General features: G+C 46.4%; 1 pseudogene; it reads right to left on the reverse strand.

Annotated features, from left to right (window-relative positions):
- Positions 1-17,740, reverse strand: part of LOC125537773 (uncharacterized) — a 32,124-nt pseudogene extending 14,384 nt beyond the window's left edge.
- Between the last annotated feature and the right edge of the window lie 528 nt (positions 17,741-18,268).

Genomic DNA, 18,268 nt, shown 5'->3' on the forward strand with positions numbered 1-18,268 from the left:
TTTTACTTTATTTAATCTAAATAACAGAAAGTAAAAGGAGGGTACAGAGAGTTGTGCTCTCTAACTTGATCCATCTCATGCTCATCAAGAGGAATCCACTAACAAGGTTGATCAAGTCTTTTTAACAAACTCATTTCAAATAACATGAAACCGGAAAAATTTCGAATAACACTAAGTTACCTCAATGGGGATATGCACATCCCCACCAATAAGAATATCATATTTCTTATTAACAGTAGGAAGAGGAAATTCAAAACCTCTAATAGTAATCGTTGAAAATTTTCCAATAGAATTGATACTGTGGACTTGAGGTTGTTTCATTGGAAAGTGTACCGTATGCTCATTACCATTAACATGAAAAGTGACATTGCCTTTGTTGCAATCAATAACAGCCCCTGCAGTATTCAAAAAGGGTCTACCAAGAATAATAGACATACAATCGTCCTCGGGAATATCAAGGATAACAAAGTCCATTAAAACAGTAACGTTTGCAACCACAACAGGCACATCCTCACAAATACCGACAGGTATGGCAGTTGATTTATCAGCCATTTGCAAAGATATTTTAGTAGGTGTCAACTTATTCAAATCAATTCTATGATATAAAGAGAGAGGCATAACACTAACACCGGCTCCAAGATCACATAAAGCAATTTTAACATAGTTTCTCTTAATGGAGCATGGTATAATTGGTACTCCTGGATCTCCAAGTTTCTTTGGTATTCCACCCTTAAAAGTGTAATTAGCAAGCATGGTGGAAATTTCAACTTCCGGTATCTTTCTTTTATTAGTAACAATATCTTTCATATACTTAGCATAAGGATTCATTTTAAGCATATCAGTCAAACACATACGCAAAAACATAGGTCTAATCATTTCAGCAAAGCGCTCAAAATCATCATCATCCTTTTTCTTGGATGGTTTAGGAGGAAAGGGCATGGATTTTTGAACCCATGGTTCTCTTTCTTTACCATGCTTCCTAGCAACAAAGTCTCTCTTATCATAACATTAATTCTTTGATTGTGGGTTATCAAGATCAACAGCAGGTTCAATCTCTACATCATTATCATTGCTAGGTTGAGCATCAACATGAACATCATCATTAACATTATCACTAGGTTCATGTTCATTAGCAGATTGGGTTTCAGCATCAGAAATAGAAATATCATTGGGATTCTCAGGTGTGTCAACAACAGGTTCACTAGAAGCATGCAAAGTTCTATCATTTTTCTTTTTCTACTTCTTAGAAGAACTAGGTGCATCAACATTAAATCTGTGAGAATCTTGTTCAATTCTCTTGGGGTGGCCCTCAGGATACAAAGGTTCCTGAGTCATTTTATCCCCTCTAGTCATAACTCTAACAGCATTATCATTTTTCTTATTATTTAATTCATTGAGCAAATCATTCTGAGCTTTAAGTACTTGTTCTACTTGAGTGGTAACCATAGAAGCATGTTTACTAATAAGTTTAAGTTCACCTTTAACTCTAGACATATAATCACTCAAGTGTTCAATCATATAAGCATTGAAGTCTTCTTGCTTAACCATAAAATTATCAAACTCTTCCATGTATTGGCTAGCAAACTTAGTAGATGGGATTTCACATTTATCAAATCTATAGAGAGAATTTACCTTTACTACCTGTGTCGGGTTATCAAGACCATGTATTTCTTCAATAGGTGGTAAATTCTTAACATCTTCAGCTTTAATACCTTTTTCTTTCATAGATTTCTTTGCCTCTCGCATATCTCAGGACTGAGAAATAGAATACCGCTTTTCTTCGGAGTTGGCTTAGGAGTTGGTTCAGGAAGTGTCCAATCATTTTCATTACTCAACATATTATTCAATAGCAATTCAGCTTGATCAATAGTTCTTTCCCTGAAAACACAACCAACACAACTATCCAGGTGGTCTCTGGAAGCATCAGTTAGTCCATTATAAAAGATATCAAGTATTTCATTTTTCTTGCGAGGATGATCAGGCAAAGCATTAAGTAAATGGAGAAGCCTCCCCCAAGCTTGTGGCAGACTCTCTTCTTCAATTTGCACAAAATTATATATTTCCCTTAAGGCAGCTTGTTTCTTATGAGGGGGGAAATATTTAGCTGAGAAGTAATAAATCATATCTTGGGGACTACACACACAACCAGGATCAAGAGAATTAAACCATGTTTTAGCATCACCCTTTAATGAGAACGGAAACAACTTAAGGATAAAGTAATAGTGAGTTTTCTCATCATTACTGAACAGGGTGGCTATATCATTTAATTTAGTAAGACGTGCCACAACAGTTTTAGATTCATAGCCATAAAAAGGATCAGATTCAACCAAAGTAATTAACTCAGGGTCGACAGAGAAATCATAATCCGTATCAGAAATAAAGATAGGTGAAGTAGCAAAAGCAGGGTCATATTTCATTCTAGGGTTCAAAGAATTTTATTTAAGCTTAACTAATAATTTCTTAAGATCATATCTACCATTGCAAGCAAAAAAAGTCTCTAGCAGTTTCTTCATCCATAACATAACCCACAGGCACAACAGGCAATTCATATCTAGGGGGAGAATCTTCATCATCACTTTCATCAATATTATCAGTTTCAATAATTTCATTCTCTCTAACCGTAGAAAGTTGTTCATCCAGAAATTCACCTAGTGGCACAGTATTATCAAGCATAGAAGTACTTTCATCATAAGTATCATGCAAAGCAGAAGTGGCATCATCAATAACATGCGACATATCAGAATGAATAGCAAGTGTAGGTGTCGCAAGTTTACTCAAAACAGAAGGTGAATCAAGTGCAGTGCTAGATTGCAGTTCCTTACCTCCCCTAGTAGTTGAGGGAAAAATCTTGGTTCTTTTATCTTTCAAGTTCTCCATAGTGATCAGCAGATATAAATCCCAAGTGACTCAAAGAATAGAGCTATGCTTCCCGGCAATGGCGCCAGAAAATAGTCTTGATAACCCACAAGTATAGGGGATCGCAACAGTTTTCGAGGGTAGAGTATTCAACTGTGGCACCCCGGCTCAGAGCAACCGGTTTACCATGCATTGCCAGCCCACATACCATGTCTTCTGGCAACACACAACATCTTGGTACAGGAAAACAACCGCTTTATTGATGCTAGCGGGTCAAAGTTTACATTACAAAAGGTAGCGAGGCCAAGCGGCACGCATGGTGCGGCTGAACAATATGTACATTATTTAGTGAACATAAAGGCCTCGATCATGACAACTACGCGGCAGCGGAACAACGTCGTAGCGGAAGCTCCATAGTACAGGGACACCGATGTGGACAAGATCTAGACTCAGACAGCACTCCTCTGCAACAAGGCTTTTCCTGAAATCTGGCATGACACGCCAGGTCAGTACATTGAATGTACTTGCAAGCTCACAATAGACATAAACATAATGACAAATAATATCATGATATTTAACCAATTATTAATAATGCAACAATATATTCAACATGTTGTGATCATATCCTTGTGAGGAAAAATTCCTCTTACCAACGGTAATCACTTCTTGGATCACCACCGTACCAACCTCAACATCTTAACCAGGAATATCTTGTGATCCTTTTGGCGATCACAACCACGACCCATACTAGGCCTAAAACAATGATCCTTCCGGCGATCACAACCACGACCCATACTAGGCCTAAAACAATGATCCTTCTAGCGATCACAACCACGACCAACACTTGGTCCTATCCAACCCAATGGCCTTCCGGCCATCATCAACAGTGCAGAATTCATAACTTAGTGTGCAAATTTTATTAAATGTTGACCCATGTTGTCACCTACTTTCCAGCGTGTCCGTAACTGTGGACTCGGCTATCGATAGATTAATACACTCTGCAGAGGTAGCACACTGTACCCACACCACGGAACCCATGGCCTCGTACTCCCATTCGGGTGGACCAACGACATTCCGACGGAACCCCTCCATTGCCATGACACTCTCTCGGCCACTCCGACCCACTCCCCAACTGGGCTAGTCTTGGGTGGCCCCGTGTCTACAAAAGACACAACGACCACCATCGTGGCCAAACGTCCCACACGGGGACCGGTACCAAAAATCTCAACAATGGGCTCACAAGGTTATGTATGCTTACCGGGCCAGGGTACCGCACGCCCATAACCTTCCCTAGTTGGAGGCACCGAACAGAGGCATGACAACAGACCGAATAAAGGCCTTCCTATACGGGCAAATGTGGTTGCACTTGGAAAAACTCGATTCAGTGGCACCATGACCCGGTCAACGATACATTCAAGTTGTATTATTATCAGGTTCAACTTAAATTGAAAATACCCGGTGTCATAGTATGCCATGAAGTGCAACAATAACTTATGCATCACATAATACCGGAAAAGACCGAGTCAACTATATCCACACTAATCATGACCATCAACAACTCTTGACACTCCTCTGGTAAAGATTAAACCTCACATTAAACATAATCTTTTCTAACAAGTTTTATCATTATTCTCATGCAAGAAAATAACTTCAATTAATTACTTATATCCATAACCATATTATTTCGACCATAGCGAAAATAAATTCTAGTCTCTTTATCAACTTAGTTGGCTCTAAACTTTCTGTAACACAAGCATATTAACTTGGACTAGCACTTAAGAGAATATGAATAACACAATAATGATCTATATGCATGGATTAAATCATTCATTCAAGTAGGAAAATCACAAATATTGCAATGGCACCATGAAAATGTTTCTTTGGCTTGCCTTAGTGCAGATGAGCTTCACAAGCCTCCTGGTGATCCTCAAGACAAGCCTCACTGCTCTGAAAACAATTACAAACACAAAAAGAAATCATCAAGAACCCTTCTGAAATTCACCAGAAAATCTAGGCAGCAGGGAAAAATCACATTTTTGGTGAGCTGCTAGATTTCTTTGCAAAGAACACAATGCAAAAAGAATAAATTCATTTGGACTTATGGTTGAAAAGTTAAAGCTGTTTGAAGCTCTCTGGATATAAATGAAATTTGAATTTAAATAAAACAGACTGGAGGGGGGTGACGTCGAAGTCGTAGAACCTCGGGGCGCCACCACTCGTACCGCTTCGCGCGTGTACTGAGTGGCTGACTAGCAGGCCCTGCTAGTCAGATGAGGGGGAGAGGGGAAATGAGACAGGGGGCGGCGCGGCTTCGCCGGAGCAAACGCCACTGACGAGGGCACCTTGGCCAAAACAAGAGGGATGGATCGAGAGAGGAGACTAAGGCACACCTACCCGTACCCGTAGAGTAGCTAGGGGTGGTCGGACGGTGTCGGAATCTTCCTCTCTAGTGGAGACAGGAAGTAGAGCTCGCTGGAGACGAAGACGACGACGAGCAGAGGCGACTCCAGGGGTTCCAACCGGGCGGAACGGCACCACCACAGAGTGGAGGAGGCCCTGGAAGGTTTGCCCAGGCCTGGGAGGGACCGGAGCTGCGAAAGCGACCTGAGGGTGTTGCCGGCGTGCTCGGGCTCGGGGATGGCGGCCCACGGCCTGCCCGGCCGGGATACGGTCTTCTACTAGGTCGTGGAGTGTGTGAGAGTGGTGGATGATGATCTAGGAGGCTGGGGGAGGGCTCTATTTATAGCCAAGCATTGACGGGGGTTCGGGCTCCGTCGGTGGACACCTGGACACGGCGCCCGGTGACGAGCGGCGTCAGTGAGAGAGGGAGAAGGAGACGGGGCTCACGCGGGGACTGTGGGCGAGCGGGGCAGCAAGCAAGGAAGTGTTTCGTTGACGATGTGCACAGTGCGCACCGCACTGTTTCGTTGGCCGGCCCGTGCCTGTGCTCGCTGCGGCGAGCTCCAGCATCGGCCAGTGCCAGGGGAGAGTTAATGGGGCTAAGATGAAGATGGTGGCGAGGTTTGGCACACCTAGGCAGGCGAGGCAGCAAGCACACGATATACAGAGGCTCGGGCGCGTCGCAGAGCGCATCCGCCGCATGCCAGCATGCCTGGACGAACGCGGTCACCGCGTGAACTATGACCTCAGGCTGACCTAAGCTCAAACTTGATGTCTGGCATGTTGTTCATTGTAGTTTTGAACGTTAGCACACTTTGGTTTGGATCCAGACATAGTAGAAAAGATTTCACAAGCCTAGTAAGTTTCTGATCAGTAACTTTGAGAGCTTACTGTGGTCAAACGGCTGGGAGTTGGGAGCTGAGTTTTGGAAGGTAGCAATCATCTACTAGGGTGATGATGCACAAGAAAAGACAGCCCCAAAGGAGCAAGTAAAATGGTAGTTGCTCTAGAAACTACCATTTCTGTCCAGAACAGAAAACATTTTCTGTAGCAAAAATATTCCAAAAAGTCATGCAATATTTTTGCTCGGGAAGGTGCCCTAGGGTTCCAAGAATATTTGTGACTTTTCTCAGATTTTTGTGGGCAAAAAAAATTGGGGTTGCTTTGGAGCACATTGATCTAGCTAGGGTTTAAGAGAGGGAAATGAATATTTTTCATTAAGGAAAAATATTCCAAATATTATTTTGAGATGAACCAGAGAGGGAATGATGGTTAGATAGGGAAATGGGACACTTGGGTGAAAGCCAAGGGGTACCCAAGTGTTTAAGTCCATATGAAAGGATTCAAAAACTCCAAATTCAAAATCAATCCAACTAAAAATCAGGCAAATAAAGGAGGGCAAAAACCAGGCTATCACATCAACCCAAATTTATTGATTCGACACAAGGGTAGCCAAAGAATATTCTCAAGTATTAGCAGCTGAGTTGTCAATTCAACCACACCTGGAAACTTAATATCTGCAGCAAAGTATTTAGTAGCAAAGTAGTATGATAGTAGCGGTAACGGTAGCAAAAGGAATAGTTTTGGTTTTATCACTACAAAAAAAGACACATCCGTGACATTTTGGGCTGAACGAATTTTTTTTGATGATAATTGTGACAAAACCCGGTATCATCATAGATGTGGTGGGCTCCTACTTCTATGACAAAAAATCATGATAGAAAATGGGCTTTTCGTCCTGGGCGGGCCGGAGACACAGCTACATGACATTCTTTGGGGCGTCCATGACGGAAAAAACCGTTGTAGAAGCGAGGGGGAGGAAAATTTTGGGGAGTTCCCGGTTACGGTGGGAGGTCAGGGGCCGAGCGATGCACGTTTCACTCATACACGTACGCGCATGTGTGCGAGGCATTGGCTCTAACTGAACCCGAGCGGGGCGTTCGGCTCTAACTGAACCCGAGCGATTGCACTGCAGGCTACGCGTTACTGAACCCGAGCGATCGATCGATGGCTGTTAACAGAACCCGATCGAGAGATTCCTTCGCTACTGCTGCTAACTGAAGCCGATCGATTGGATGAACAGTGAGCATTGTGGGGGGGGGGGGGGTTGGATGAACAGTGAGCGGTGGCATTGCCTCTGGATGAACAGGACCCCGTGGTGTGGTGGAGGGCTGGATGAACAGCAGACGATGGAGGGTTGCCTGTGGGGGGTGGTTGAACAGGACCCCGTGGTGTGGAGGGCTGGATGAACAGTAGACGATGGAGGGGTGGCTGTGGAGGGGTGGTTGAACAGTAGCCGGTGGAGTAGCGAGCGGTGGAGGCTGGATGAACAGGAGCCTGTGGAGGCTGGAGGAGGTCGACGGTGGAGATGAACAGTATCCCATGGAGTCCTGTTTTGCGGTACGCCACACCCCTCCCGATGAACAGGGCCCCCGTTTCGACCGTAGGAGGTCCGTTTCGTCCGTTTTGCGGTACACCACACCCCTCCCGATCAACAGGACCCGTCCGTTTCATCCGTTTTGCGGTGTGCCACACCCCTCCCGATCAACAGGACCCCCGTTTCGACCGTAGGAGGTCCGTTTCCTCCGTTTTTCGGTACGCCAGACCCCTCTCGATGAACAGGATCCCGTTTCGAATGTGGCCGGTCGAACACGAGGCAGTTTCCTCTGTTCTGCGGTACGCCAGGCCTCGTTTCCATTGCCTGTTCCGTCCAAGCCCTCCCGATGAACATGACCACGCATTCCGTTCGGACCCAGCCGGTTGGCTCCCACGCGTTCTGTTGCCTCCCGATGAACCGACGCATTCCGTTGCCTCCCCATGAACACGACGCATTCCATTGCCTCCCCATGAACACGACGCATTCCGTTGCCTCCCCATGAACACGACGACGACGATGTTTCTCTGTTCTGACCCAGCCATGTACACGAGCCCTGGCCGTACGTATGCGTGAGTAGGCGTTTGAGACCCCGCCCGTATGTACACATACGTGGCCATATTTTCTTTCTTGCACCCTGGCCGTTATATGTACGTGTACAAGCTACGTGCGTGCCTCTACTACGACACGTGCGCGCCTCTACATCCACCAGTATATATGTACGTACACGTTTGCGACCAGAATGACAACGCTACGTACGCTTCGACCAGGTGGGTCCCGACTGTCAGGCACTTCCTTGCGTGCGAAGATGTAGCTGGTGGGTCCCAGCAGTCAAGGGGGAAACGTTTTTTCGCGAAATATGATGGCCCGTCCGTTGGGTCCCCGCTGTTGGGTGGAGGAATAATTATTTTGCATGTAATAAGGAGGCACTTCCTTGTTGCGGCCGTCGACCCAGCTGTCAGCCTCTCCACGTACAGTCCATGTCTGATGGAAGCCATTCCTTGACCACGTTGACCACGCTACGCCGAGAGCACCAGGGCGGTGGACGACGGCAAGGCCTAGGAAGGGGACGACGCGGAGCCGGGGAAGACGCGGCAGTGGATGCCCACGCATAGAGGAGTACGAGGGTTCACTGGTTTGCTGCATCGTGAGGCTGCTGTGGCCGCAGAATAACAGTGGGTGTGGGTGAGTAGAGGGATGGCCTGGCCAGCGGTGGGAGTAGGAGGGGGCGGTGAGGCCTTCGCCGCATCGCAGCCGGCCACGGGAGGCAGGAGCACGAGGCACGACCGTCGCTGGTTTGGGCGGTTGGAGCAAGAATACCAGAGGTTGAAGAAGCACTACGGCCGTTGGATGGACATCGTACGGTCACTGGAGCTAGAATCGTGCATATTGACTAAGTTGACAAAGCCCTCCATCCCTGTCAACTTAGTAGGCCCACAAGTCAGCCTGCCACTGTACTGGGTCCCAGCTAACAGGGGGAGTATTCATTTTTTTGTGCGTAATAAGGAGGCACTTCCTTGCGTGCCAAGATATAGCTGGTGGGTCCGAGCTATCAGCGGCGATAACGTTTTTTTCGCGAAATATAGAGGCCCTTTCGGTGGGTCCCTGATGTCAGGTGGAGGAATCATTATTTTGCGCGTAATAAGGAGGCATTTCCTTGCATGCGGCCGTGGACCCAGCTGTTGGCCTCTCCACGTGCAGTCCCCTTCAGATGCATGTCGATCGGTGAGCACGTTAACCAGGCCGCGCCGAGAGCACCAGGGCGGTGGACGACGGCGAGGCCTAGGAAGGGAATGACACGGAGGCAGGGAAGACTCGGAAGTTGTTTCCCACGCGGAGGGGAGTACGACTGTACGAGGGTTTACTGGTTCGTCTGCCATCGCCGGAGAATAACAGCAGGTGTGGGTGAGTAGAGGGATGGCTAGGCCAGCGACGGGAGTACGGTGGGCCGGTGAGGCCTGCGCGGCAGCAGAGCCGGCCGCGGGGAGGAGGGAGCAGGCAGTCCCACCGGCGCTTGTTTGAGCGGCTGGAGCAGGAAGAGCAGAGATTGAAGAAGCACGACGGTCGTTGGATGGCCATCCAACAATCACTACTTGTGCATCAACCTTTCTTTAGGAAAGCCTCAAATCTATGGAAAACACCATACAACCCATCTACCATTATTTCTAATAATTTACAGCCCATTTGCTAATTATTAAGGTTTTTTTGGAGCCCGTATTCTTTTTGTTAGCATTACGGCCCATATTGTGGCCACAGTTAAAAAAATATACGAAATTTTGCATATTTCGGTGCGGTCTGAACTGTTTTTAATCCCGAAATTTTGACTTTCATTCAAACTGATTTTAAAAATAACTGTATATCAATATAAAATCCAACAAATTCTCCACACATAAAAATTAATGTAATTTAAAATCTCGAAATGAAAAAAAATGATATTTGAAACTAATTGCCAGTTTGATGTGTTTTAAAAATGTATAGCCCATTTCTCATTACTGATGGGCCATTTTCTCGGCCTGCCGAATGAAAGCTCTCCTCGTCTTGAAAGATTTGCAGCCCAACAGGCCTGACAAAGCGACTTACTTGGCAAATCACAAAAAAACTGGGATGTGGCCGTGGACCCAGCTGTCAGCCTCTCCACGTACATTACTCTTCCGATGGAATGTCGTTGACCACATTGACCACGCCGCGCCGAGAGCACCAAGGCGGTGGACGACGGCGAGGCCTGGGAAGGGGACGACGCGGAGCCGGGGAAGACGCGGCAGTGGATGCCCACGCGGAGAGGAGTACGAGGGTTCACTGGTTCGGCTGCGCTATGAGGCTGCCGTCGCCGCAGGGCCTGGCTAGCGGTGGGAGTAGTAGGGGCAATGAGGCCTCAACGGCAGCACAGCCGGCCACTGGAGGCAGGAGCAGGCGGTCTCCCCGGCGGTGGTTTGGGCGGCTGGTGCAAGAAGAGTAGTGATTGAAGAAGCAGCAGGACCGTTCGATTCAAATCCAAGGGTTACTGCTGCTAGAATCGTTTGTTGACTAAGTTGACAAGCCCTGCGTACGCGTCAACTTAGTAGGCCCACAGGTCAGGCTCCCAACTGGTGCGCTCTAGATGTCAGTGGGAGGAATCATTTTTTTCGCGTAATAAGGAGGCAGTTGATTGCGTGCGACCAGGCCAGCGGAGGGAGTAGGGTGGGCCGGGGAAGCCTGCGTGGCATCATAGCGGGCCACAAGAGGAGGGAGCAGGCAGTCCCGCTGACGCTAGTTTAGGCGGCTGGAGCAGGAAGATCAGAGATTGAAGAAGCACATCGGCCATTGGATGGACATCCAACAGTCATTGCTGCTAGAATCGTGTGTTCACTGACAAAGCCTTGCGTAAACAAGTCAGCCTCGAAATCTGTGGCGTGTACAGCCCATTTGCTATTGTTTTTATAATTTTTACTCATTTTCTAATTCATATGGAATTTATTGCTGCCCGTTTTCCATTTTTAGAATTGTTGGCCATATTCTGGTCAGTACCAGGGTCAAAAAATTAACTACATATGTGGGAAATTTTGAAAAAAATCGCAAATTTTTGCCGGGGAATGAAATATTCTTAATCCAAAAATGAATAGCCATACTAAAACAAATTTAAAAATAAATTAGTACTATGTCATGTTAAATCCAATGAAATACGTATAAGATATCAGTGAAGAACAAAAACAAAAAAAGAAACTTATATCCCATTTGCTATAGCACGTTTGTCATCTGCAAAAGGAAAGAACTTAGGTGAAAGTTGTCGTGCCAAAAAGAAGAATTGGTTATTGTCAATGAACTATCAAAATACAAGAGAAGCCAAATTGAACTGGGCTGGCCCTGGTTACACGCGGGAAGCCCCTGGTATCGTGTATGAGGGTTTGATCATCAAACCCGTCTCATGTACATGTGATGGAACGCCAGACTCGTCTAACCGTGTCCGTGGTCTTGACGACCTGCCATTTTTCTGGTTGGTGAGGTCGTCTAGTTTGTGGCTTCTAAAGCCGCTGCATCCTCTTCCATACGCGGGAAGCGTTCGGTATTTCCGCTAACCGAGATGATTCCACGTGGACAGGGCATCTTAAGCTTGAGAAAAGCATAATGCGGTATTGCGTTAAAACGAGCGAAAGACGTTCTTCCGAGTAGTGCTTGATAGCCACTTCGGAATGGGGCAATGTGAAAAGTTAACCTTTCACTTCGGAAGTTATCGGGAGAACCGAATACCACCTCTAGTAGTAGAGAGCCCGTACAGCGGGCCTCTTGGCCTGGTATTACTCCCTTGAAGGTAGTATTACTGTGGCTTATTTGTGTCAGGTCTATCCCCATTTTTTTTGACTGTGAAGACGGTAGGAAAGGTTCCTACTGCATATATATTACCAAACCTCAGGGGGTATAATTACATGTGTATGTTACATACATGGGTGGTGATGGCACCACTAAAAACACCCTAGTTTACAAAGCACCTATTGTATGGATTCAAGTATGGCAGTAACAATATGCTCTTTGGAGGGTTTCACTCTATATATAAGATTGGAGAAGTCCAACTTAAACCTCTGTTTCCAGGTTGTGACCGAAGGCTTGATTTTCCTGAAGTGGTGGTTGTTTCGCTCCTTCCAGAGACTCCAGGCCGACGTCAAAAATATATCCATCCACATCTTTCTAGGCTGCATGGTTTTTTGATGTAATCATATCAAGTCTGTCATGCTGCGTTGTCCAGGTGAAACCAAAATATTGCCAGCATTCCTGATTGAATGTGCAATGAAAGAATAGATGTTCCACCATTTCTTCGACGTGTTGGCCACATAAGAGGCAGTCAGTGTTTGTCCCAATGTTGTAGTGTCTCCTCTTGAGCATGTTTCTGGTGTTGAGATGATCAACAAGTAGAAGCCACCCGAATGTATTAAGCTTGGGAGTACATTTTGCTTTCCACAACCAGCCGAAGGCTTCATGAGAAGTTACATCTCTGAAGTAGAATTTGTAATATGAGGATGTTTTGAAAGTTTGGTCGCCCCATATGCATTGCCAGGTGTCATGGTCTTCCGTAAGAGTGGTTTCGGCTACTTCAGTTTGGATGGATCGCAGCTCATCACGGGCTTGAGTAGAGAGTGGGAGTTGAAAGGTTTCATGCAGATTGGTGGACGTCAGGAGTTTTTTGACCGAGATGTCTTCCAAAATAGTATATGAATAAGCCCTGGGGCAACTATCAGCATATATGGACTGGCTCCAATTATCTTTCCAGAACAGTGCAGAAGATCCATTCCCAATTTTTATACGTGTCACACCGCGATATGTGGGCATTAGATGGGTTAAGTCCTTCCACCAGAAGGAGCCACATGAGTCATGAGTATGTGGAATGGTGTCGCCATAGTAAGATTCCCAGATTAGATGGACCCAAGGGATATCATGCCTGTTATAAAACTTGTGGAGAAATTTAAGCAGCAAGGCATCATTCTGTATTCTGAGGTTAACAACACCCAGTCCACCATTTTTCTTGGGCATGCAGACCATGTTCCAAGAAGCAAGAGAGTTGCTCTTAACTCCATCATCGGTCCGTTTTTGCCATAGGCAATGTATTCTGATCTTGTCAAGTTGAGCAACAATTTTTGCTGGGAGACGAATGGTGCCCATTGTGAACATGATAAGGGAGGTTATCATCGAATTCATTAGAGCAAGTTTCCCCGCGTACGACATTAGAGACATAGCAGCCGTAATGTTTCTTTCCGCTTTGCAAACAAGAGGAGCCAGATCTTGTACGGTCGGACGAGTGGTGCCTAGGGGCAGGCCAAGGTACGTGAACGGCATGGACCCCACAGTGCATCCTAACAGATCAGCCAGCTCTTTGCATTTGTCAGGAGGCATGTTAATTGGCACTAGTGTGGACTTATGGAAGTTCATCTTGAGCCCTACTAACGTGGCATAATCCTCCAGAATTTCCTTAACCTTGGTAAGTTGGCGGGTGCAGGCTGGCAGGATGATGAGCGTGTCATCCGCGTATTGGATAACGGGGTAGTCCCCGTTAGTGTTGCGTCGGATAGGTAAGTCCAGGAGATTATTTCTAAGTGCCTCGTTAATTGCAGACTGGAGGAGGTCCGCAGCTATAACAAAAATCAGAGGCGAGAGGGGGTCACCTTGTCATACACCACATTTGCATTGGAAAGATTTTCCCGGAGTACCAATGAGTAGGACTGAAGATTTGCCAGAAGTGAAGAGACTTTGTATCCATTGGAGCCATTTGTCATTGAAAGCCACCTTTTTCATAATGTGGAGCATAGAAGAGTGTTGGATAGTGTCAAAGGCTTTGGTGAAATCTAACTTCAGCAGGATAATCTCATTTTGCGAGGCTTGACACTGGTGTATGTATTCGAAAGCCCACGCCAAACAGTCATGTATGGATCGACCATGTAAGAACTCGTACTGATTACGGTGGACGATCTGCAAGATGATTTTTTGAAGACGATTGGCCAGCAATTTTGTGATCAATTTAAGACAACAATTTAACAAAGTGATCGGGCGGAAGTCATTGACCGTCTCTTGTGAGGAGTTCTTTGGGATCAAGGTGATATATCCATAGTTTAAGCATTCAAGATTCAAATCTCCTCTATGAAATTCATTGCACAAATTGTAGAAGTCATTTTTGATGATAGGCCAACATGCTTTTAGAAAGGCTCCATTAAAACCATCCGGGCCCGGTGCTTTGTCCGGGGGCATCTCCTTAACCACAGCATCAATTTCATCCTGTGTGAACGGGGTAGTGAGGCTATCGAAATCAACTTGTTGTCGGAGCAAAGACGAGAGGTTAAACTTCATGTTTGGTTTCGAGCATGAACCCAACCTTTGTTTGAAGGCTTGGAACAAAATAGCTTCTTTGCCTGCATGATCCTCCACGACATACCCATTTTTAGTTTTTAGGGTAGCAATGCAGTTTCTTCTGAAACTTTCCGTAGCAACAGCTTGAAATTTTTTTGAGTTTTCATCGCCAAACTTGATCCAACGGATTGTGCATCTTTTCTTCCAGTACTCCTTTTGGTAGCTAAGAAGTCTTAGGAGGTGCTTTTTGAGAATGTTTCTGAAGTTACGTTCAGGGATCGAAAGTGCACGTCGCTCTTCAATGCCATCAAGCTCAAGAAGGGTTTTATTTGAATTTTCAATGGCAATTTTTAGGCGAGAGATCTTTTTGCTCCAGTGGGATAGGGCATAGCGGACAGCTTTCAGCTTTTGACAGAGAATGGAAGGGGCATTTTTGTCTTTGCCTAATTTTAGGGGCTTATTCCAAGCTTCCTCAACAACCTGCATGAAGCCTGGGTGCGCAATCCAGTAGGTTTCAAACCTGAAGATCTTGCTCTTGGGGATTTTGGATTGAATGACCACGGAGCAGGGTATATGGTCAGAGACTGGGCGGCCCAAAGGGTTTACCAGGGTATTAGGAAAAGATGTCGTCCAATTGAGCGAGGTGAAAAACCAGTCGAGTTGTTCAAGCAGAGGGTTGAGCTGCATATTAGACCAAGTGTAAGCATGACCTTTAATGGGAAGTTTAGTTAAATCTTGCTCACGGATGAAGTCGTTGAAAGTAAACATATCCTGAGTGTTTCCTCCTGGCAGATTATGATTTTCACGTGATCAAATGAAGTTGAAGTCCCCAAGCAGAAGCCAATCTTTAGACGGTGGGATTGAAAGGTCAAACAGCCATTTAGTGTATGTATTGTGCTGCTCCCCTTGACACGGGCCATAGATGTTAACCAACGTCCAATTATGCACATTTTGGGTGGAAGTGAAGTTGATGCCTAACGCAAATTGTTCCTCAAAAGTTACCGTACCAGTGAAAAGAGCGCTATTCCAGATCGTAACAATTCCCCCCGACGCTCCAACGGACGGGATATACGCAAATCTATCAAAGCATTTAGGGGTAGAGCAACTTGAGAGTGGTAGCATCAAACGTCTGCATTTTAGTTTCTTGAAGACAGATAATTGCACATTCACTAGACTGGATCGCATTAGAGAGAGCTAAGCGTTTGTTGTCCGCATTAAGACCACGAATATTCCAACATAGGACGTTCCACGACTACAAAAGAACCATTAAACGAAGAAGTAAAGCGAGGAATCAAGTTTAGGTTGATGAAGAAGTCCCCGCCGGGTCTTCAGTGAAAGCAACAATCGTGAGCTCCTCCTCTGGGATGGCACATAAATTTGTGCCAATGGCTTGCATTTCGGCAATGTCGGTTGGAGGAGGGATTTCTTCAGTGAGCACTGAGTTGAAGCAGCAGCTGCGGAGCCAATGGAGGCGGCTGAAGGAACAGTGCGCGGTTTCACCTTGGATTTGGAGGCCTTGGCTTCAGACAGAGAGGTGGTGCGAAATCCATCATATTTGTTAGTACGGTTGCTACAATGGAGAGTGGAAGTGTCAATGGGAGCTAGCACTTTTCCTTTGCATTTACGAGCTGAGGAACCAACTGCACTGATTGCAGGTTCAGAGATGGCACCTGTCGCAATCTAAAGCAGACCGGACTGAGTTTCAGAGTGATATGCAGCCAGGTCCGTGAGATGTGGATCAGCATCCGTATCAGACCTCAAATGAAGGGATTCAACTACAACATTAGCAGATCCCTCAGCTGCATCAGAGAGCACATCAGAAACTTCAATGGGGCCCTGAGTCTCCTGCCTGGACTGTCCAACAAGTGATGGCTGGCTGTCAGAAATTTCCTCAATGATCACAGCTGAAGGAGTGACCGGAGCAAGTAGGTTATGCTGTGTGAATTGGAGGCCTGTAGGGCCAGCAGCCACCTGAACTTCAAAGTGCATAACATCGTGTCTGAACCAAAAACGAGCAGCCCATGGACCCCTTGTAGCAAGCAGAGGACGAATAGCATTGAAAAGTGCAGTGTTGAGTTGCTGTCGGGGTATAGGATTGGACAGAAGGATTTCTAAGAGGGAATCACCTTGAGTGGATAAACCAAAACGCATACCTTGGTCATGGATGTCTACAGAGATGGTAACCACGTCAGCAACAGCAGTTGGGGTCACCAGAGCAGCACCATTAGATCCTGGAGGGGTCATTGGCAGAACAATCAAATCTGATTCAGTGGCAACAGAGTCTTCAGAGGAAGTATATTCAGAAGAGGCAGTAACAGCCTCATGCCAAGCTTGCATAGGATCGTCAGTAATATTGTTGTCAGGAACCACTCCATGCATAACAGTTAAACCCTGAGAAGCCAGCCAAGCCTAATAGTTCATTAGATGAGGTGGCATAGGAGGATCTGGAGGTTGAGGCCAAGGAGCCCACCCTTGATTGGGAGCTTCTGCATTGTTGTGATGAACAAGGTGATTGGGGGCAGCATTCTGTACCAACCAATTGTGAACTTGCTACTGATAAAGCTGTTCAGCAGTGAGTTCAGGCCCGAACTGCGGGTGTGGATTGCCATCCGCAGGAGGAGGTTCTTCATTAGGAGGCAGCACTTCAGGTAACAGCCCATTCCAGTCATTGCTTCTTAAGATTCTAACCTAGACCGTCCAGCAGTCTCTCACACCTCCAAGCTGCCAGACAACAAAGCTCTTGGGCATAAGATTTAGGCGGATCACACGAGCCTTGATGAGCATATATCTCCTACCTTGGCGTGGATTGTACCAGTGCACTAGAGAACCATAACCCCCTAAAGCCTTAGTGATGTAGTAATCTGTTTGGTAATCATAGGGAAAACCAAAAAACATCAACCAAATCTTCGAACCAAATGAGGTGGTGCGTCTGTTGAGTGCTTCATTATGAGGCACAAAAGTGATAAGAAAATCCTCCTCCTCTAGCTCTAACAGGGTGTTGACAGCCGTATCCCTCAAGAATGAGTTTGCAAAACCAAAGATCCCAACACCCAGAGGATGATCACTAGTTTCAGTGGTAAAAAGATGTGCTTCATGCAGCAAACCTTCAATCGCAGTTCGAACGGCAGCCCGGCGATGCAGAGGAACATACGCACTTGCTTCCGCAATCGCCAAGTAGTCGTGGTTGAGTGGCGCAATCGGCCCGACCACCATCCCTGACCTGACCAGACGGTCCGCAGGTCCAGGCTCCACCGCAAACACAGGAGGCAGGAAGGGGACAGGGTTGAGCGGGTATTTTGCCATGGCGGAGGGCGATGTGGGTGGAGGCGTCAATGGCGAGTGAGGCAGAGTGATGGCATAGGTGGCAGGGGAGGTGCTCTGCAGACTGGGACGAGACGTTTGGGCAATCGAGGTGGAAGGTGGAGCGTGAGGGGCAGAATCGGTAGGTTGAGTGGATTTAGGAATCCATTTCCAATTTTGCGCTTTCTTTCGCTCGAAACATTGTCGCGCCACATGTCCATAGAAACCACACGATTGACATCGGACGGTGCTTCGCTTGCGCCGATTAAAAGGAAGTGGGGCCAGAGCTGCGGGACTGGCGTTGGAGGTGATTTGCTTCCCTAGGCCAGCGCCAACCTGGTCAAAAGTATGCATATTTGAAGCAGATTTGGGGCAATTGATTGCCTTGTGGTCAGGCGTTGAGCAATTAATACAAATGAGGCGTGCAAGGCAACTAGGTTTTTTGTGACCCCATTGCAGACACTTGGAGCAGAGTGAGGCCCATTGGGTGTTAAGTTTCATAATATCCTCCAAGGAGTAGTGGGCTTGGGC

Source organism: Triticum urartu, chromosome 2A, assembly GCF_056163025.1.
Source record: "Triticum urartu cultivar PI428250 chromosome 2A, HENAU_Tu73, whole genome shotgun sequence".
Taxonomy (NCBI): domain Eukaryota; kingdom Viridiplantae; phylum Streptophyta; class Magnoliopsida; order Poales; family Poaceae; genus Triticum; species Triticum urartu.